Source organism: Balaenoptera physalus, assembly GCF_965194825.1.
Source record: "Balaenoptera physalus genome assembly, chromosome: 15".
NCBI classification, from domain to species: Eukaryota; Metazoa; Chordata; class Mammalia; order Artiodactyla; family Balaenopteridae; genus Balaenoptera; species Balaenoptera physalus.
This window is the reverse complement of record NC_138894.1, coordinates 51618771-51640958: the sequence shown is the minus strand read 5'-3', so window position 1 is coordinate 51640958 and position 22188 is coordinate 51618771. Positions and strand designations below refer to the sequence as shown.

At 42.5% G+C, this 22188-nt stretch overlaps 1 protein-coding gene and 1 long non-coding RNA gene across 5 annotated transcripts in view; one reads left to right on the top strand and one right to left on the bottom strand.

Annotated features, from left to right (window-relative positions):
* LOC309643542 (uncharacterized protein) overlaps positions 1–22188 on the bottom strand; it is a 118536-nt gene that overhangs the window by 63918 nt on the left and 32430 nt on the right. The window lies entirely within an intron of this gene.
* LOC309643552 lies at positions 6859–17383 on the top strand. Of its 2 annotated transcripts, none has more exons than XR_014253818.1 (3): positions 6859–8350; positions 8894–9178; positions 10825–17383. It is a non-coding gene; the product is annotated as an uncharacterized lncRNA (long non-coding RNA). The 2 variants fall into 2 exon arrangements; XR_014253819.1 differs by having other exon boundaries at positions 8894–10974; positions 13135–17383.

Here is a 22188-nt window from a genome sequence, read left to right as displayed (position 1 = left end):
TTTAAAAATGTAAAATTCATTCTTAGCTGGCCAGTCTGACAGAAACCTGGTGGTAGTCAGACTGGACCCATGGCTATAGGTTACTGGCCTTAGCTGCAGGCCAGCCCTTGATGGCTGCTTCTCTTTATACCTGGAATCGGGGAGGGGGGTGTGGTAGGTAGGGGAAGGAATACAAGAGATTTGTAAAACAAAACTTCATAATGTTACGTTTCCAAAAGCAACTTTGTCTCTTTATTAATCTAAGAAGTTACTAACATAAAGTACATTTTTAAACCAAGTTAAGAAAACATTTAAAGAAACAGTGAGGCAGCTCTGAATGAAAGAGCTGTCCATTCTTTGCCAGTGTTCTTGCTGGACATTGGTTAAAAACTGAAAACAAAAACAAAACTTTGCTTGTATTAAGAGGTGAGAAATAGCATCTCTCTATTGTTTTCATTTACATTTCTTTGATTACTACTCATATGGAATTTTTCCATGTTCATAAGCCATTTATATTTCTTTTTTGGTGAATTGCTCATTGCCTTCTGCCCATTTTTGTGTTAGGATATTTATTTTTCTAATTTAGTTTACGCAAGCTCTTTGTATTCATATGAACCCTTTATCTACTATTATAGGTAACAAATATTTCCCCATTCTCCCTAGCTCTCTTATGTTATATAGTGTGTTTATGATAGTTCATCTTTTTAGTCAAAAGCAATCTTTTCACAACCTACAGACTGGGAGAAAATATTTTCAAATGATGCAACCAACAAGGGTTTAATTTCCGAAATATACAAAAAGCTCATAAACTCAATAACAATAAATAAATAAATAAATAAACAACCCAATCAATAAATGGGCAGAAGACCTAAATAGACTCCAAAGATTTCTCCAAAGAAGACATACAAATGGACAATAAGCACATGAAAAGATGTTCAACATCACTAATTTTTAGAGAAGTGTAAATCAGACCTAAAATGAGGTATCACCTCACACCAGTCAGAATGGCCATTATTAAAAAGCCTACAAATAATAAATGCTGGAGAAGGTGTGGAGCAAAGGGAACACTCCTACACTGTTGGTAGGAATGTAAATTGGTGCAGCCACTATGGAAAACAGTATGGAGGTTCCTTAAAAAGAAAAAAAGAAAAACAGAGTTATCAATATGATCCAGCAATCCCACTCCTGGGCATATGTCCAGACAAAGCTCTAAATCCAATAGATACAGGCACCCCAATGTTCATAGCAGCACTATTTACAATAGCCAAGACACTGACACAAACTAAATGTCCATTGACAGATGAATGGGTGAAGAAGATGTGGTATAAATAAGATGGAATACTACTCAGCCATAAAAAAGAATAAAATAATGCCATTTGCAGCAACATGGGTGGACCTAGAGATTATCATACTAACTGAAGAAAGTCAGACAAAGACAAATATCATATGATATCACTTATATGTGTAATCTAAAATATGATACAAATGGACTTATTTACAAAACAGAAACAGACTCACAGACATAGAAAACAAACTTATGGTTACCAAAGGGGAAAGGCGGGGGAGGAATAAATTAAGAGTTTGGGATTAGCAGATACAAAATACTATGTATAAAATAGATAAACAGCAAGGTCCTACTGTATAGCACAGGGAACTATATTCAATATCTTTTAATAACCTATAATTTAAAAGAATATGAAAAAGAATATATATATATGTATAACTGAATCACTTTGCTGTACACCAGAATCTAACACAACATTGTAAATCAACTATGCTTCAATTAGAAAAAAGCAGTCTTTTCTTTTATATTTTATTTCTTTTATGCTTAAAATAAACTTCCCCGCTTCAAGATCACATAAACAATTGATTATGTTTCCTACTATTTGGGGAGTTGCATTTTGTTTTTCTTTCTGGCCACAGTGTGGGGCTTGCAGGATCTTAGTTCCCCAGCCAGGGATTGAACCCAGGCCCTCAGCAGTGAGAGTGCGGAGTCCCAACCACTGGACCGCCAGGGAATTCCCAGGAGTTGCATTTTCTATTAAACTGTTGGGACTTGGAATTTACTTTGATGTATAAGCTAGGGATCCAAAGTAATATTTTCCTAAATAGCTCATCTATTTTCCTATATTCAAATCCTGCCTAATCTTCAATCTCAGCTCAAATGCATGTCCTCCATGAAGGCTTTCAGGATCTCCCACTTGGGAGAGAGCTCACTCTCCTCTCAATTCCTACTGTCCTATGGTTTTTCTTTCTTTCTCGTATTATGATTATCTGTGCATCTCTCTTCTATTGTACCACACTGTAAGTTCCTCGAGAGCTGGGACTGAGTTGTATTCATCTTTGTATCCCCCAAAGGTCTCACACACTGGTGGAAAGAAAGGGTGAGTGATGGCAGCTCAAGGCCCTACCCCCATGCCTCTGCTGCCTCTCACAGAGGGAGGGCGGATCAAAGCTCACAGCCAGGAGGGAACTGCCTGCCTAGTGCATCTGGGGGATTTGTGGTGGCCATGAGTCCAAGGCAGCTGTTATTTAAACAAGACTGGTATTTATAGAACAAGGTCATGCACTCTGGGCTGAGCAGATACAAAAGTGAGCAGAGATGTCAGTCAGGCTCTGGGTAGATAAAGGGCCCTCTGGGCACCCGGAGACCTCATATCCGTGAGCATCAGGAATGTCCACGCCACTCCCAGACAAACAGGGATCCCGAGACAGGATTTCTCACCCTTGACCAAGTATAATTACAAAAACAGAGTTTGGGAAATACTTCTGAGTGACTCGGGAAAGGCTGTCTGCCGTGCACGGAAATCAATGTGCACTAGGTTCTGAAAAATCTCACTGTGCCCTCCGCTACATTAGAGACTGGGCTTTAACTATAAATCACACCTTTCTTATCATGTTAAATTCAGGTTTTTTTATATACACACACGCACGCGCACATGCACACATATATAGCTTTAGGGAAGTATGATTAAGCATTTTAAAATACTGGCCTATTTCAGTTGTAATTCTCCAAATTCTAAGCTGTAGAGCACTTAGTAAATTGAGTGTTTATTTCCTCCCAGGGTAGAAAGGGAACAGGATGGAGAGGGCTCCAGGGTGGAGGATGGGCCTGGAATTCCACGGGTGTTTGTGTGTTTTGTGTGTGTGTGTGTGTGTGTGTGTGTGTGTGTGAGAGAGAGAGAGAGAGAGAGAGAGAGAGAGAGAGAGAGAGGGAGAGAGGGAGAGATGGAGATTGAGATTGAGAATGGGGATTTATTACAGGCAGGAGTCCCTTGCAGTACATGCGTGAGTGGGGTTTTTTGGTTGTCTCTTTGTTTTGTTTTCACTGTATTTTGAGGGGAAGAGTCAGCAAGAGTGGCTCCGGTGGAGAAATTGGGGAAGGGGTGTTGATAAAAATCGTCTATTCTGGATTTGGAAATAAAAAACCACTAGGCCTTGCCTCTATCCTTACCGACCTCTCCTCACTTATTACTCTGATCCCCCAAAGAAATAAGAGAACAAACTCTATGACTAGAATCCAGAAAATAATAAGAACAGAGGATCTACAGGAACTCTTAACAGTTATATTCCTCAGAGAATAGTTCCAGGAGCTCTGTGCTGAACACGTTCCTGAAAAAAAATGGCAAAGAGAAGGTCAAGGCCAGAAGTTTTTCAGGTCCACAGCCTTTTCTAGTGACCGCAGGCTCAGCTGGCTATTGCTCCAAGTACCATTTCTGAATGATGAGAAGCAGAGTTGTTTTAAATCTACAGATTGAGCTATTATTTTTAAATGCATCCACTTGTGAAATGTTTCAGCCACAACTCTTCAAAGATTGGTAAATTATAAACTCTTAAAATCTTGAAATTTGAAAACCCAGCTATATATGAAAAGAGTGCTAAATTCCTTTTAAAATGCAGTAAATGTCCAAAATCATAAGCCATAACACAGAGTCTGACAAGTAGGTACCTGCATGGGAGAAAGTCCCCGAGCAGCTTGAGCCCTTCAACAATAGATGCAAAATTGGGCAGATGTCAACACTGATGATAAACCAGGGTGACTGAACACATCTTGGACTCCACTGATGACTCCTGGTATTATCTGTGCTTACAAAAGCCAAATCCTCACATTTCTTACAGAAGGACCACCAGGTACAGTATCACGTAGCTAGGTGAGCCCTGAATAGAAAAGGGATAACTCAACTTTAATGAGAAATCCGCCCCTGGAATTTCTGTCCTCTGAAATTTTTCACTCTGGATATTGACTTGGCATTCACCAAGCGTTCTGCTGAAACATCTTCTAGAACAGGAAAAACTTGAGCACGATGGCTATTTTGCTGTTATGCCCGAGAGCAAGAGGGTGTCATTATGTAAGCACCCTGTTAGGAGTTTGTCAGGGGAAAAGCAACAGTGACTCAGAGCATGGGATGGCCTGGGCGCCCTGCAAGCGCACAGCATCTCCAGGCAGAGAACAGACAGCCTCTAACTATCTGAAAATGAGGATCACTCAGTCAAGGAAAGAGGAGACTGAGGGCACACCCACATAAAATCTCAGACTTGTGCAGGGGTATTATTACTCGCAGGGAGCAACTGTGTGCCTCTACACTGAAGAGTGAGACATTTGGCTTACACCCATAAGTAGGAAGAGAAAACTTTGGGTAAAGAAGGAATGTTATCAAAAAAAAAAATTCTGGCATCTCAATTTCAGGGGGTCTCTTTCATCAGTAGAAAGTACAACTGTAGCTATAAATGAAGCAGGGGCAAGGCCAGGTGACCCCTTCTCACCTTCTATTTTCTTATGACGATAGGTATTTACTCAAGGTTACAATAATATCAAAAGAAGCAGGGAATTCCCTGGAGGTCCAGTGGTTAGGACTCTGTGCTTCCACTGCAGGGGGCACAGGTTTGATTCCTGGTTGAGGAACTAAGATCTCGCATGCCACACAGTGTGGCCAAAGAAAGAAAGAAAGAAAAGCTATACTTCAATTAAAAAAAAAAAAAGAGAAGCAGAACAATCAAGAATAACTTGTGATATATCAGAGCCAATAAAGGCTGGAAAAATTCTTGCTGATGAAGAAAACAAACGTTCCCAAACAGCATTTCCTGATTACTTATTAATAATGCAGACCAATGTCAATCTATCTTAAGAAATATATACATCCATTTGGATCCTTTTTTTTGTTTGTTTGTCTCATTCTTTAAATAAATACCAAATGTGTTCACTCCAGAAATAAAACTAAAACCCAACCTCAAATCAGAAAAAACACAGGTTATAAAAAAAAAAAATTACATTATCTTTCTTTTTACTCATTTGCTTGCAAACCTTGGGAAATCTGCTAGTTGCAAAGTTGTTTTTTCTTTTCCAATAATTTCTGAGAGAACATTGGAGTATTTGCAGGAAAGAAACCACTTCACTTTAACCTCACTCTTCCACGATTTCCAAGCAGAAAGTAAGTATAGATAATGATGAAGCAGTTTTAGAGACATCCTCATATCGTAGGCCCAAATAAACAGTGGTATTACCAGAAACAACTAAATTTCCCCAGCAACTGTGGAAAAGAGATCTCACGGCATAGTCCTTATTGCAAGTCACTTCCTTCTGTGATGACCTCAGGGAGAAATCAATGCTTTCCTCTCTTGTTCCTATAATCCCACCTTGAAGGTTGTGTGCATGCGTGGGGTGAGGGGAGGAGAGGGTTGCCCCCCCCGTCCAGGACCACACTAGTGACTTTCCCCTCACAGCCACCTCCCACCCTCCACTGGGTGTCAGAGACTAGCCCCAGGGACCCCCCTCAGGAGGGTGTCTGGCTGTTTGAGAGGAGGGGGTCCCCACTGGGCAGTTTGGGTTGGGCTCAGCGAAAGCAAAGTCCAATTGTGGAGGCCAAGTGGCTGGTAAGTGTTTAATAAATGTTGACACCCACCCAACCCTGCCTTCATCCGGACACATTAAAGAGAAATATTTGCTAAAATCCCCTTGAAAACTGTTGTGTACGCCACGGTCATTCGTCTTCCTGACTGCTGCTGCCTTTTGTTGTGGTGGCTGGCTCGGCACACACCCTGCAGGATGACTCAGCGAGCTGAAGTCTGCCTTGTGGGCATGCTCGGCTCTAAAAACTGCTGTAACTACCAGAAGCCGCTGATTGCAGTGGTCCTCTGGGGACTCTGCTCCAAGGATGACAGTCAAAAGGAAGTGAGCACTTGGGCAGTGCCTTCCAATTCAGTGCTGCTGAAATCAGGGAAGGGTGCACCTGAGCCTTGGGAAGAGCTCGGGGGCCAGCTCGAGAGGCTGCTTGGGGGCGAGCTTGCTGAGGACTATACCAGGCCCACCTCACCAGCTCATGATATTGGGTGGGGTGATGACCGTGATGACAACAAATAACACTGCTAATAAAGGCACCGTGGACCGAACGCTTATCACTCGCTAAGCACTTGGCACGGACAGCCTCGTAGCAACCTTGGAAGGCAGACATAAAACCCTCGTTTTACAGGTGTGGAAACTGGGGGTCACAGAGCCTACAGCCAAGTGGTGATGAAGCAGGATTTGAGCCCAGACCTGGGGATTAGGAGTCCAGGCTCCTAACCCCATCAACACTCCTGGCTTTCAAGAAGCTACACGGTCCATACCTATACAGTTCCAAACCTAAGTAAGCATGGCCAGCGGAAGGGCTAGGAAGCCCCCAGCTGGCCTCTGAGCTTTTTATAGAGGAGCCTCTCCCCAGGCACTGCCCCTGCAGTGAACTTGGAGCCAGACTGCCTCAGTTATGCCTGCAGCAGCCCTCAGAGGCTCTTCCGGAGCCTGACCCTTCAGGGCACTGCATCCACACTGCTGCTGGCTCCCAGCCCAGCCTTGCAGCTCAGGCTGTCTTATGGAAACAGATTTCCAAATGGATAAATTTCTATAACTGAGTAAGTAGGGCTTGAAGGGGCAAGGATAACTATAACAGATGACCCCCGACTCTCATCTAACGCTAGAATCAGAGTTCTCCTCTGCTAGAGGGTTCAACAGAGCTGCTCATGACTCTGGCTTACTTGTTTGATTTCTTCTGCAAACCCTCAAGTGGAGTTTGTGGAACTACAAAATAGCTAAAAGTGAAAAGGGGAAGTGGCAAGAGTCTGGCGCCTACAAAGATGGGAAAATTGGTTTCTGAAGAACACACTGTAGAATGAAAACTTGTGACCAGAACAACGTGGGCAGCCAGGAGCTCAGAGGATGGTCCAGAGAGAGCAGGCCTGGTCACACTGTGATTCCAGGGCCTAGAGGAAACCTCAGGGCTGGCATGAGAAGGAGGAACACGGTGACCTGACAAGGAGAGAAAGGCTCTGTCCTGTGCTTGTCACTAGAAAAATAGAAAGACTCATCACCAAGAGGGACCCCCGCACTCTTTCTTCCGGGAGGAGGGGAAGGGGCTGGGGCCGTGGCTCCCTGAGATGGGGGAAGGCGTGTTCTCTTCCTTGCTGGAGGGGGGCATTGCTTACCTACGGAAGAGGGCCCCTCAGAGCCCCAGTGCTGGGGTTTCTACAGTCTGGGGACACTCAGGCCAGTGTGGAATTGAACACAAGCCTCATGGATACTCCCTGACAACAGACTAGGATCTCGGGTGAGGCTGTGTTTGCCTTTCTCCTCATTAGCAGCCCTGAGTGCTCAGCCCTCCCGGGAAGCTTCTGTCAGTCAGTCTACAGTAGGGAGAGGAGACAGGGTGGCAGTGGCAGCTGCTCTGAGAGGCTGCTGCAGTGACCCTTGTGGCAGTTGGACAATATTATAGGCTCATCAGCCTGGTTTCCTCTCACATAGCACCTCCCCCCACGTAGGAGTCGCAGAAGCACTTACTACCCTTGTGGGAAGATGAGGGAGAGGTGACCTCCAGTCCAAAGCAGCTGGGGGCCAGAAGGCCAAGGAGCCCCTGGCCCAACAGTCTGGTGCCAAATGTAGGAACTTCTCTGATCCAGGAATGTTCTTGGCCACCCCTCCCCGGCCAAAAACAGAAAATCAACTCCTTCTGACCTGGGTCCTGAGCAAGTAAGCCAGGTTGGGAAAGAAACGCTCCAACGCTCGGCCTCTTGGCCCCTGAAATGGCCTCACAGCCTTGCTTTGGGAAACCGTATTTTACTTAAAACTTGATTTTCTTTGTACTTGTTGAAAGTTTTGCTTTCCTTTTACAATGCTAAATATTCAGTTTATAGAAAAATATAACTAGGCTTCTTTTTTTCCAGTCAGCAGTGTGGAATCAATTGTCTTTTCATGAATCTATAATAAGACAGGCACAGTTGAAACATTTTGTGGTGTCACATCTTCATTCCGGGACTTGGTGCATCTTTTGCTCCTAATGATCCTGGCTTGTTCTTCCTCCCACTGCTGTGAATTAGTCTGCGGCTCCACTGTGCAGCCTGAGAGGTGAGTCAGCACAGGGAGAAAGCTCCCTTCTCTAAGCGGGGGCTGGAGCTGGAAGGGGACAGGAGGCTCCAAAGTTTAGGTCACGAGAGATGCCATGATTGACTAGGGTCACTCTGAGAATCAGAGAAGGTTACACACCTATCAGGCTGCCTTTGACAACTGGTCCTACTGTGTTCTCCTCTGAAGCTTCTCTGGGTGCAGACGCTCAGGGTTGGTGACAGCATGAAGAACAGCAGTCCCCATCCCCTCCCCGTGTCAATCCCAGGGGACACCAGAGGGTGTATCAGCTGACAGGCAGCATTAAAAACAGCTTGAAAAACAGAGGTACTTACTGCACTAACACCTACATCTGGGCTTATAGGTCTCATGAACTTGGGATATAGAAGCCAAGACTGAGAGAGAAAATTAAAAATTCCCCCCTCAATCTACCAAATTATATTCTTGCCATATGGGTTAAACTGTGTGTATTAGATTTCTACAGCTTTTGTAGCAACCTACAACAAACAAGTGACGTAAAAGAACACAAATCTTATTCTCTTACAGCTCTGTAGGTCAGAAGCCTGACAGGGGTCTCACTGGGCTAAAATCAAGACGTTGGCAGGCCCGCATTGCCTTCTGGGAGCTTCAGAGGACAGTCCCCTTCCTTGCCTTTTCCAGCTTCTGGAGGCACCCACATTCCTTGATTCGTGGTCCTCGTCCTTCATCTTCAAAGCCATCAATGGCTGGTTGAGTCTTTCTCACAGCATATCCCCCTGAAACTGGCTTTCCTGCTCCTTTTTCTTGGAAGAACCTTGCGGGTCCACCTGGATAAACAGGTTCCAGGGATTGGTATGTGGACATCTTTGGTGGGGGGGATGATTCTACCTACCATAACTGTGGAAGGTCTTTAGAAATCTGAGAATAAAGAAAAAATGCCCTTATCATAAAATAGTGGAAAAAGAAGGGAAGAAGTCCACCCCGCTGTCTCAAGCTGCCAATGTCACTGCCCAGGAAACACAGTCTGTTCCCAATATCCCTCAGTAGTCTACTCCAGGGCACTAAGACTTTGTCATCAATAGAAGGAAAACATTCTGTCAAGCTCATCCCTTTCAGCAGTTGCTTCTTCTCTCACCACATGTGAGCAGGGGAAACTGTCAACTTTCATATCCTGTTCAAAGTTAGAGTCACCAATATTCCACTAACAAATGACCGCCAATTCCTTTAAGCTGTCCTTTCAGGACCATTTTCCAACCTTTGAACCATTTTGACTGCTCATTGCTTGCAGAATCCCAATTCAGTGAGGCATGAGGCTTTGGGGCAAGCCAGTGCTTATAAAGTGACAGCTAAGACCCTCTGGCATCTACTATGGCTACCATTGTCGTCACCAGTTTCTGTTGTGAGAGACAACCCTCAAAAGAGGATCATATAACAAGGAGACGGGACCATCCTCAAATTCCAAAGCCAGTCTCATTTGTTTCAAGAGGCTGATCTAGAACAGGCAGCTGATAGGACCTTGGCTGTGCCAGAAGTCACGTGAGAGGTTTGAAACAGATAACAAGAAAAACACACCAAGAGTACCAAAGCCTAGACATAAAAAGATGATAAAAATAGCTAAGAGTTACTAACACACACAGTGGTTAACAGCAAAGACTCTGGTGTTAGGTTGCCTCCACCACATACTAGCTATGGGATCCTGGGCAAGTTTTTTAACCTCTCTGGGCCTCAGTTTCTTCATCTGAAACTGAGGGTAACAATAGAACCAATCATATAGGGTTGAAGAACCTAGCACATTGGAAGCATTCACTGTTAGCTGGAATTATTATTAGCTAGATGCTACTCTAAGGATTTTTCAAGCATTTCCTAATCAATCACCAAAATAGCCCCATGAGATATGTACTATTATTATAATCTCCATTTTTAAGGTGGAGATGAGCTTAAGGTCACCTAGTTGGTAAGTAGCAGAACCAGAACCAGAACCCAGCTTGGACTGACTCAAAGGCCTTGCTCTTAACCTCTGTGAAGAGCAAGAGTCTAGGGGGAAAGACTGACAGAAATTGTGCCTTAGATGTCTTGTCTCTTCTACTCTTTCTAGCATGTGCTTTAAGCACAGTTGTTGTTTGTGTGATGGATGAGAAAACCTGAACGAAACTAGCAGGAAGACAGACATGTGTTGCCTTGAAACAGTCCTGGGTCACCCTGTACCTGATCCAATGCCACACACTGGTTGAATGTTGGGTTTTTGAGGTCCCTCAGAAATGTTGGGAGCTCAGAGTTCTGAGCCTTTCCTTTCTGTAAAGGAGAGGTGCCCCCTCCTGAAGGTCCTCCTAACCATCTCCTCCATCCCCATACCTGGCACAGAGAAGACACAGCTGGACCCCTGGAGCAGTCATTCCCAGTCCTCATTTGGCAACATCTTGTGGAATCCACGATTGGCCCAAGGAACACCATGATATTCTCACTAACCAAATTAATTTTAATTTGCTGTCATTTTAAAGGAAAATCTGTGCAGCTTTGAGGCGTTGCTCTGGATCCAAGCAATGAGAGGGTACAGCAGCTTTACCAAGGGCAAGAATCGCTGTGTTGAAAACTTAATGAAATCTCGAAGACAAAATGTTGAGCAAAAGAAACCAGACACCAAGGAGAAGGTACTTGGTAATTCCATTTAGATAAAGGTCAAAAATAGACCAGACTACGCTGGGCTATCTAGGGGTACAGTTTTAGACTGTAAAAATATACAGGAAAGAAAAGAAGTGATTACCACAGGAGTCAGGAGAGTGGTTCACTTTAGGGTAGAGAAAGGGTTTGGGATTCCACTGAGAAGGCGCCTCCTAGGGTTCTTGAGCTGGGTGAAGTGACCAAGGGTTACTTTTATGATAATTCATTTAGTTTTACAGACTTCCCTTTATGTAATTCATCTATGTGCTTTTCTGTGCGTTATATTTTACAATAACAAAGGCTGGGTTTGGCTTTGTTTTACTAACAAAATTTTCAGCAACCCCACCTGAGAAGACATAGAAAAAGTTATAGGAACAATTAACTTTTAGTTGGACTGTTGAGACCTTGAGAGATCATCTAGCTCAGTAATTTTTAAACTTTAGCATGCATAAGAGTCACCTAGAGAGCAGGTTAAAACACAGATTCCTGGGCCTCACCCTCCAGGGATTAGGATTCAGCAGGAAGAGTCTAGGGCCCAAGATTCTGAGTTCCTGATGAGCTGCCAGATGATGCTGATGCTACCACACTCAGTAGCACTGATCCAGTCTGTTCCCAAAGTTTTGCCCCATCCTTTAAAAGACACCCAAGGAAGACAGTCCGCATGACACAGGCTGTAAGATATGGTCCTCAACTTGATTGTTAATGCAGAATCTGTCTAGCTTCTAGTCTTGAAAGATTATTGAATCTAATTCATTGTTCTTACAGGAAGTACTCCTCCCTGCACCCCAAATACATACACACGCACTCTCTCACTCTCAACACAATCAATGATCTGTGTCCATTTGAATGTCTACAAAACCAGAAGTAAGTTTAGTGGTGTTTGAAATCATGCGACCAGCCATCAGTGCAAAGGGAAAAGGACAGAAAGCTTCTAGCTCCTGGGATCCTGAAAAGAGACTGCTCCCTAATGCAGATAAGGGCACAACCATTCTGCCGTTCCCTGTTCTACTGACTGCTCTCAGCCAACAGCCATCAGTATGGATCGCTGCCAATTGATCAGGGAGAAAAGAGCCTGACTTCCCTCCTGCCTAAATTCTGCATTATATTTCCTTGTATGCTATGCAAAATGCAAAACAGAAGCTAAAATTAGACGCTGAGGTGCTAGTGAGGCTGATGTGTGCTGAGGGGAAGGCAGAGAGGAGAAGTCATAGGGAGGGGTTCAGAGGAGAGCTGCCTGGGGCCCCTTCCCAAGCTGTCACAGACAGCAGCCTGGAAAAAAAAATACAAGGGAACCGGGATGAAGGTGGGAGGCTGCTGGACCGCCCAATTATCACACCTGCAGAGAATCCTTGTGGGTTTTTTGGGTTCCCTAAAAGTGCCCTGACCTACTTTTCAAAATGTTGTTTCCTTATTCACCAAAATACATTCTTAGTGAATTGCAGTCAAATTTTCTGCAATTATCCAATCTAAAGTTTTAGTTTCCACTGTGAGAGCTATCGTATGTGTCTCCATGCATAATAGTAATATATTCAACAGTATCAGGCTGATGGTGGATACGATGAATTTCTTAAAGTGACAGGCAAGCTGCAGTTTTAAATGAATCTATCTGGAAAGCTTAGAGCAAAGCCTTGAGTCTATTTAAGAACACGTGATGGCTGCTGGCTTCATCCCTCAGCTAAGGGGCCCAGGCTCACCAGATGTGAGTATAAAAGCCTTAAAGTGGAAGTAAATACAATGATGCCTTGGACGTATAGGACCCTTTTCTTCACAGAACCTCAGGCATCCCTCGTTACAGTGTAATCCCGTATTCTCTGGGCAGTGACCAGACCACCTTGGAATCTCACTCAGCCACAGTGGAAATTTTGGAAGTATTACAGGGAGCAAAAAAAAAGAACAAAAAAAACAAAAACAAAAAGCTGGGGGGAGAAGTAAATACCTCCCCTGGGATGTCGCAGAGCAGCCTTGCTCCCGGGCAGGTGGGGCAACACTAAGATCCAGGGCATGTGGTTTCAACAGCTGCCTCCTCCTCCCTCCCTTCTGTCAAAGGGCTGCTGAGAAAATGAGATGGAACTTGTGGCCAACGCATAAATATACAGGGGCGTAGGAATCAGGCCACTAACTAGTCGGCTTCCTATTTCTCCTTCTCTCAGCCCCTGGCCAGCCTGAGAGCTGGGAGGATGTGGACAGGATTCTGAAAGTGCCTCTCCATTTGCTTCTCAGGAGCTGGAAAAAAAAAAGCGCGGTCAGTGCAGCGGCTGTCAAGTGCAAGCCCATGGCTGGGTGTGGGCCGTGTGCACCTGGACCGGCCAGGAGGCTGAGAGGAGGGTGACGGACGAGTCCCACGCCCACCCTGGGCGCCGGCCTGGCCCCCGCAGCACCTGAGCAGGGCCGGAGCATCACAGAGACTCTCTGAAGAGCAGAGGCCCAGGCAGAAGGAAACAGAAGGTTCTTAGAAGGAAGGCAAGCCTTCCTGTCCTCTGAGGCTGCTGCTCCCAGCAGGCCTTCCCCACTCCCGGGTTCAGGGCGCGGGCACATGCAGGAGCAAACTGCTGCTGGGCCCCTGGCAGCCCCAGGGAAACTAGAGCCCAGGCCCCAGGCCTCCCCAGGGGCCCTCCTCGTGGCCTGGAGCTGACACCTAGCCTCTCACTGTGCCCCAGCTCTGCTTGCCCCCTACCCACTGCTCAGCAGCCAGAAGTGGAGCCGGGGAATCAGAGAATGTGAACCTGAACAGATTAACGTGGAGATGGTTAAATAAACGTCCAGATGATTTTTCTGTGTTTCTATGCTCCTCTGACTCCCATTCTAAGACAAGTGAACAGTGTCTATGTGAGTGAAGGCCTGGGGCTCTGGCTACGAATATAGTGTTGTTATTATTACAACAACTGGGAGGGAGTCATGCCACCTCCGGGCAGGGCTCTGGTGGGCCGTGTGGGAGGCGACTGTCAACAGCTGCTGGGTGGAAAGCTTGTTTATTGTCAGAAGCCTGGCGCAGAGATCAAGACAAGCTTGGTCTCCAGATCACACCCACGTGGCTGCAGGCAGCGGCTTCTCCAGATATTGCATCCAACTGCAGGGGTCCCCAGGGTCTCCACTCAAGGATGATTCAACCAACAAGGAGACCCAGGAGGCCACCAGGACAGCTGGGAGAATTCCTGTGGGACCACCCAACCGAACACTCCCAAGAGAAAAGTGCAGCATACAACGCCTTCCCCAGCAGTCCAAACACAAGAACCCAGAACCAGCTGCAAATCCCACACAATAGCTCCATGTCCTGAGACAGTTTCTCATTCATTCACCGAATACTTATTGGGCACCTTCTCTGGCAGATACTGTACATGGGACAAGGAATAAAGCAGTGGACTAGGCAACCCCAGTCCCTACTCTCAGAGTTTACAGTCTAGAAGAAATCACTTGCAATTAAGCTGGTTATTATGTGATGACTGTTTTGATAGAGGAGGGTCAAAGAGCCAAGAGCACAACAGTAGGGGAAATGCAAACTGACCACAAGGAATTGCCTTGTTAGGGAAACTGTCACTAAGAGATACTGTGAAGTTCAAACTATTAGGGTCTCAAGAGATGTCAGCCTAAGGCTGTCACTGCTTTCTCTCTTTCTTCAGCTAATTAAACTTTTAGCTAATATCTACCCATCTGGTGCCTGTTCTATTTCATTACCAGTCACTCGAACATAAAGCTCTGTGAATAAATAATTATAACCATAGGGCATCCATCAAAGTATCCAGAGTTCTCCGGGAAGCATGACTGACCCCTTTATCCATTGAGGTCATTATAGTCAGCATGCTATCATCATGTTCCATTATTCTTACTCTTCCCCTGACAATGATAATCACCAGGAGCCTCTCCCCCAAGAGCGTCCAGCCCTTTGTGGTATCATACAAGCAGCCTTGTATCAACTAAGAGCAGAGGATGCATTAGACACCCTCAACCACAAAGACAGAAGAAGCGAGGTGATGAGAAGTTTCACCAACTTCCTCCAGCGCAGCAACCAAGGTGAATCCTTTAAAATGTAAGTCAGATGATGTCCTCTCCTGTTCAAAACCTTGCAATGCTCCCCAGCTTGCTCAGACTAAAAGTTGAAGTCCTGACGACGGCCCACAAGGCCCTCCACAAGCCAGCTCCTCATGACCTCTCTGACCTCCTCTCCTGCTAATCACTCTGCGTCAGTCATATGTGTCTCCTGGCTGGTCTTCTTGAACACACCAAGCACACTCCCTCCTCAGCACCTTTGTACTCATCCCTCTCTGCCTGGCACTTTCTTCCTTCATATAGCCACATCCTCATTCTCTCACCTCCTTCAAGTCTCTGCTCAGATGTCACGATACCAGTTTGTAAGGGGCTTTCCCTGGCCACCCTATTTATGATAGCCATGCTTCCTTCAAACTCCTTGTCCTCCTGCTCTGCTTTATTTTTCTTCACAGATGGTATCACTATCGGGCACACTGTATGCTTTGTTTATTGTCTGTCTCCTCTGCTAGAATGTATACTTCTTTAGGACAGAGGGGACGTTTTCTGTATTTTTTTTCCCCCTACTGTTTTCAAGTGCCTGGCACATAGTAGAACCTCAACAAATATTCATTGAATGAATGAATGGATTAATCAATTAATTAATTAATGATAAATTAATTGGGAAAGGAAGACCTTTAGTAAATGGTGTTGAGACTTGGTATTCCAGACAGAAAATAATAAATTCAATTCCTATCCTGCACCACACACCAAGCAAATTCTAGATGGATTAAATACCTAGATATAAAAAGTCAGGGCTTCCCTGGTGGCGCAGTGGTTAAGAATCCACCTGCCAATGCACGGTTCGAGGTTCGACACAGGTTCGAGCCCTGGTCTGGGAAGATCCCACAGGCCACGGAGCAACTAAGCCTATGCGCCACAACTACTGAGCCTGCGCTCTAGAGCCCGCGAGCCACAACTACTGAGCCTGCACACCTAGAGCCTGTGCTCCGCAACAAGAGAAGCCACTGCAATGAGAAGCCTATGTACTGCAATGAAGAGTGGCCCCTGCTTGCTGCAACTAGAGAAAGCCCGTGCGCAGCAATGAAGACCCAATGCGGCCAAAAATAAATAAATAAAATAAATAAATTTTTTTAAAAAATAAAATAAAAATAATAAATAAACAGTAAGTCAATTATATCTCAATAAAAATGGAAAACATTAAAAAATATATAAATAAAAAATAAAAAGTGAAACCTTCAAACTTTCAAATCATAAGATAGGAATCTATCTTTATGATTTCAAAATAGGAGAAATTTTCTTAAATAAGAAGTAAAAAGCACAAGCCATACAGAAAAAGATTCATACATTTAACTACAACAAAAATTAAAACTTCTGTACATCAAATGATACCTAAAACAGCAAAAGAAATTTTAAAATAAAATTTTAAAACCAACAAAGTAGGATAAGAGATCTACAACACATTGGTCTCACAAAATATTAGAATTTGGAATATATTAATAATTCCTATAATAATAAAAGGTAAATCCCAGTAAAAAGAAAAGAAAGGCAATCACAAAAGAAGAAATTTAAATGGCCAATAAATGTAAGTAAAGCTGCTCAACTTCACTAGAATACAGGGAGACATAAATAAAAGCCATGAGCCACTCACCTCTATTAGACTGCCAGCAGTTGAAAATCTGATAAAATTTTATGTTGATGAAATTTTGGAAAAACTGAGACCTCTCATTTACTGCTAGTTTAAGTCTGAATTTGTATACAACTGTGGAGGGGAATTTGGCAGTCAAACTGCAAATGCACACACCGTCCAACTCAGCAATTTTCCTTGTTCTAGAGAAACCCTTGCACATATGCATAGGAGGACATATGTGAGAATGTTCATAGCAGTTCTGTTTGAAGAGTAAAACATTGGAAGCAACCTCAGTGTCCATCCATAGGGAATGGATTGCCATATGTTCATAGATATGGTTACTATCCAACAGGGCTTTGTAAACTTTTTCTGGGTCAGATATTAAATGTTTTAGGCTTTGTAGATCACCTAAGTTTGTATTGCAGATTTTTTTTTTAACAAATTTTAAAAATGCAAAACCATTCTTAGCCAGATTTGCCCACCGGCTGGATGCTTGTAGCCATAGTTTGCCAGTCCCTGCTATAACAGCAATTAAAATTAGTCAATTGGGTCTATTTGTATCAACTTGAATAAGTCTTAACAACAAACAATGAGTGACAAAAACAAATTCCAGAAAAAGTATGTACAGTTTAGGGAAATATTTAATCTTCACAAAATATAAATATATATACATATGTAGTAAATCTATAAAAATGTGTATGGAAAGGATATATATAAATTCACAGTAGAGGTGAATTGCTTTTAGGGAAGGAAGAAGGAAAACAGGATTTGAGTAGGACAAGTAATATTATATTACTTGGAGTAATATAATATAACAAGTAATATTATATTTTTTTCTTTTATATAAAATAATCTGAGGCATATATGATAAAGTGTAAATACATATTCATTCAGGGTATTGGGCACATGAGTGTTTCTCATGTTATTCCATGTACTTTCCTATAGCTGACATTTTTTCCTGAAATACATAGAGAAAAACAAACAAACAGCAAGATTGCTAGATCATATATCAAAATTTTAACAGTAGTTATTTCTGCTAGGTGGGATTTCTTATTTTTACTTATCTGTATTTTCTAAATCAACATCTGTCTCTAAAAACTGGAGTTGATTTTTTAATAAGAAAATAAAGTTATACTAACCGCAGCAATCAGACAAGCAAAAGAAATAAAAGGTATCCAAATTGGAAGGGAAAAGGCAAAATTGTCATTATATGCAGATGATATGATACTATATATAGAAAACCCTGAAGACTCTGTACGAAAGCTACTAGAAGTGATAAATGAATTCAGCAAGGTAGCAGGTTACAAGATTAACATACAGAAATCGATTGCATTTCTTTATACCAACAATGAAATATCAGAAAGGGAATGTAAAAAGAAACAAAACCTTTTAAAATTGCACCGCTGGGGACTTCCCTGGTGGTCCAGTGGCTAAGACTCCATGCTCCCAATGCAGGGGGCTGGGGTTCATTCCCTGGTCAGGGAACTAGATCCCACATGCTGCAACTGAGAGTTCATATGCCACAACTAAGGATCCCACATGCTGCAACTAAAGATCCCACATGCCACAACTGAAGATCCTACATGTTGCAACTAACAGATCCTGCATGCTGAAACTAAAGATCCTGCCTCCGCAACGAAGATCCCACACTTGGCAACGAAGCTCCCACGTGCCACAACTAAGACCCAGCACAGCCAAATAAATAAATAAATCTTTTTAAAAATAAAAATAAAAAAATTAAAATTGCACCCCCAAAAATAAAATACTTAGGAATAAACCTGACCAAGGAGGTGAAAGACTTATACATTGAGAATGATAAAACATTAATAAGGGAAATTAAAGAGGACTCAAAGAAATGGAAAGATATTTTATGCTGTTGAATTGGAAGAATTAATATTTTTAAAATGGCCATGCTACCGAAAGCAATCTACAGATTTAATGTGATCCCTATCAAATTACCCATGACATTTTTCGCAGAACTAGAACAAATAATCTTAAAATTCATATGGAACCATAAAAGATCCAGAATTGCCAAAGCAATCCTGAAGAAAAAGAACAAAGCAGGAGGCATAAACTTCCCAGACTTCAGACAGTACTACAAAGCTGCAGTAATCAAAACAACATGGTATTGGCACAGAAACAGTCATATGGATCAATGGAACAAAATAGAGAGCCCAGAAATAAACCTAGACACCTATGGTCAATTAATCTTTGACAAAGGAGGCAAGAATATACAGTGGGAAAAAGACAGTCTCTTCAGCAAGTGATGTTGGGAAACACAGCCGCGTGTAAATCAATGAAGTTAGAACACACCCTCTCACCATTCACAAAACTAAACTCAAAATGGCTTAAAGACTTAAACATAAGACACAACACCATAAAACTCCTAGAAGAGATCGAAACAGTCTGGACATAAATTGTACCAATGTTTTCTTAAGTCAGTCTCCCAAGGCAATAGAAATAAAAACAAAAATAAACAAATAGGACCTAATCAAACTTATAAGCTTTTGCACAGCAAAGGAAACCATAAATAAAATGAAAATACAACCTACAGAATGGGAGAAAATATTTGCAAGTAATACAACTGACAAGGACTTAATTTCCAATATATAAAAACAGCTCATACAACTCAACAACAAAAAAACCAAACAACCCAATCGAAAAATGGGCAGAAGACCTAAATAGACATTTCTCCAAAGAAGAAACACAGATAGCCAATAGGCACATGAAAAGATGCTCTTCATTGCTAATTATTAGAGAAATGCAAATCAAAACTACAATGAGGTACCACCTCATACCAGTCAGGATGGCCATCACTAAAAAGTTTACAAATAGCAAAGGCTATAAATGGTGTGGAGACAAGGGAACCCTCCTACACTGTTAGTGGGAATGTAAGTTGTTGCAGGCACTGTGGGAAACAGTATGGAGGTTCCTCAGAAAACTAAAAATAGAATTACCATATGATCCAGCAATCCCACTCCTGGGCATATATCCAGACAAAACTATAATTCAAAGAGATACATGCACCCCTAAGTTCATAGCAGCACTCTTCACAATAGCCAAGGCATGGAAGCAACCTAAATGTCCACTGACAGATGAATGGATAAAGAAGATGTAGTACATATATACAATGGAATATTACTCAGCCATAAACGAAATAATGCCATTTGCAGCAACATGGATGCAACTAGAGATTATCATACTAAGTGAAGTCAGTCAGAAATAGAAAGACAAATATATGATATCACTTATATGTGGAAACTAAAATATGACACAAATGAACCTGTCTACGAAACAGAAACAGAATCACGGACATAGCGAACAGACTGGTGGTTGCCAAGCGGGTGGGGGTTGGTAGAGGGATGGAGTGGGAGGTTGGGGTTAGCAGATGTAAGCTTCTCTATAGAGAATGGATAAAAAACAAGGTCCTACTGTATAGCACAGGGACCTATATTCAATATCCTTGATAAACCATAATGGAAAATAATATTTTTAAAAAAGAATGTGTGTGTGTATATATATATATATATATATATATATATATGTGTGTAACTGAATCACTTTTCTGTACAGCAGAAATTAGCACAACATTGTAAATCAACTATACTTCAATTTAAAAAATAAAAATTAAAAAAATAATAAAGTTATAAAAACTTTCTAAGGTACCAGCTTCACTATTGAACATGTCTTAGTTGGGGAATCCTGGATGAAGAGAGAAATCCCACTTCCATCTTTGGAGAACTTGAGTGTCATCCTGAAGAAAGCACTTGTACTGGGTCAAAACAAGTACCAGTCATCTCACCTAGACATAAGACCACGTCTGCTTTTCTGTCTCCTGTTTCTCCATCCAGTGAACATTCTTCTCCTTGGCTGGGCAAGGCCTTAGGACACTGCCCACACTCTCTAGCACTGTTAGAGGATGAGGCTGTGATGATAGTTAAGCACCAGTGGGAGATCTGCTACCTGGCACCTGGCAATGGTCATCCCCTATGCTCAGCTGGCCTCTCATTAGGCCTAGGTCACCAGCTCTTGGGGCAGGAATGGGGAGAATAAGTACCATCTGTTACTTATTGTGACTTCCTCTCTACCTTGGGAATATAAGTTTTTCAAGCTGTTTATCAGTATGGAACCCCTACTTTACAACTTAGGATGTGCTGGGTTTCCATTTTTAGAACACAGTCCTGGTGTTTATGGGTCCCCGACTTGGAGCGCTTTTTGGCTTGCAGTACAAAGATGCTTCTGCTTCCCCACCAAGGTTTGCATCCATGCCCTGAATCAGGGCTGACTCCATGGGTTTGTAACCTGTGCAGTCATACAGGGCCCAATTCTCAGATTTGGTTCAATTCTCTGTGGCCACTCTCTTGAAATACCTCATAATTTTACCTTTGAATTTGTGTTTTGTAAGCAAAGTCTGATGATACAACAAAGCATGTGGATGAGCAGAGGAGATACTCTGACAGCAGAGCACAAAGACACACACACACACACACATACACACAAACACACACACACACTCCAGACTGTGGGCACAGCAGGCAATGTGCTGAAGGGACAGCCAGGCCCAGATCTGAGCTCAGATTAGTGACAGTGGTGGTAGTAACAGAAGAAGCATTGATGGCAGTAGTGGCTACAGCCCCAGAAGAGGGAGAAGCTCCTCATGGAAGTAGTGCCAGTGCAGCAGTGGGAGGCCAGCAGACCCACCATCCCCAGAGCCCATCCCTGCAGCATCCACACAAATAATAACTCTCCAGTCTGAGCTCTGGGATGGGAACTATTGCTCAGTCAATAAACAGGTGTCAGTAAATTATTATTAAATAAAATTGTGCACATGGACATTGCAATAAAACCTATCAGAAAGTTATTAGAATTCTTTAAATAGTTTAGAATTTCTGGTTTTGAAAAATGTTACAGCACTACAAAGCAAATATCCACAGACTTAGAAATAGAAAGTAAAGTTAAAGACCATTGCATTCAACAGAAAGGACATTATTTTCATATGAAGCTTCAGATAAGCCAATTATTAATAAGAAATAATTTTAAATTAATTAATTTTATTATAATGAAAGATAAAGCAATAGAATTCATAAATAAGCATTTTTAATTATATACAAATCATGAATTGCTTTCAATTTCTTGTACGACCTCTGCAAGTTACTGGAAATACCAGAGGAAACATTAAAATGCCATTGTATAAATTTATATTTAAAATTAAATTCAGACTTACATGAAGCTGATCATCAGCTCTAGACGTACTAACATTTCTATTTTGAAATAATTTACCCTATTGTTTCAGTCTCTAAAATATACCTAACATTTCCAGTAAGAGTTGTACCACAGAAAGATCCTTCTCAAAATTAACGAGTTTCAAAAATTATTTGAGATCTTGCATTTGCCAAGAGTGACTAAAGTCACTTTCAGTTACATCAATTGAAAATGAAGTTACTAAAGTACAACTTTTGATGACCTAATAAATGAATTTGCAAAAAAGCAAACCAGTAAAATCTTATGATCAAGTTATTGCATTAATAAAGTATGATCATTTATTGTATTATGTAATATTATATGGCACCAAAAGCATGTGTTTGCATTTGTA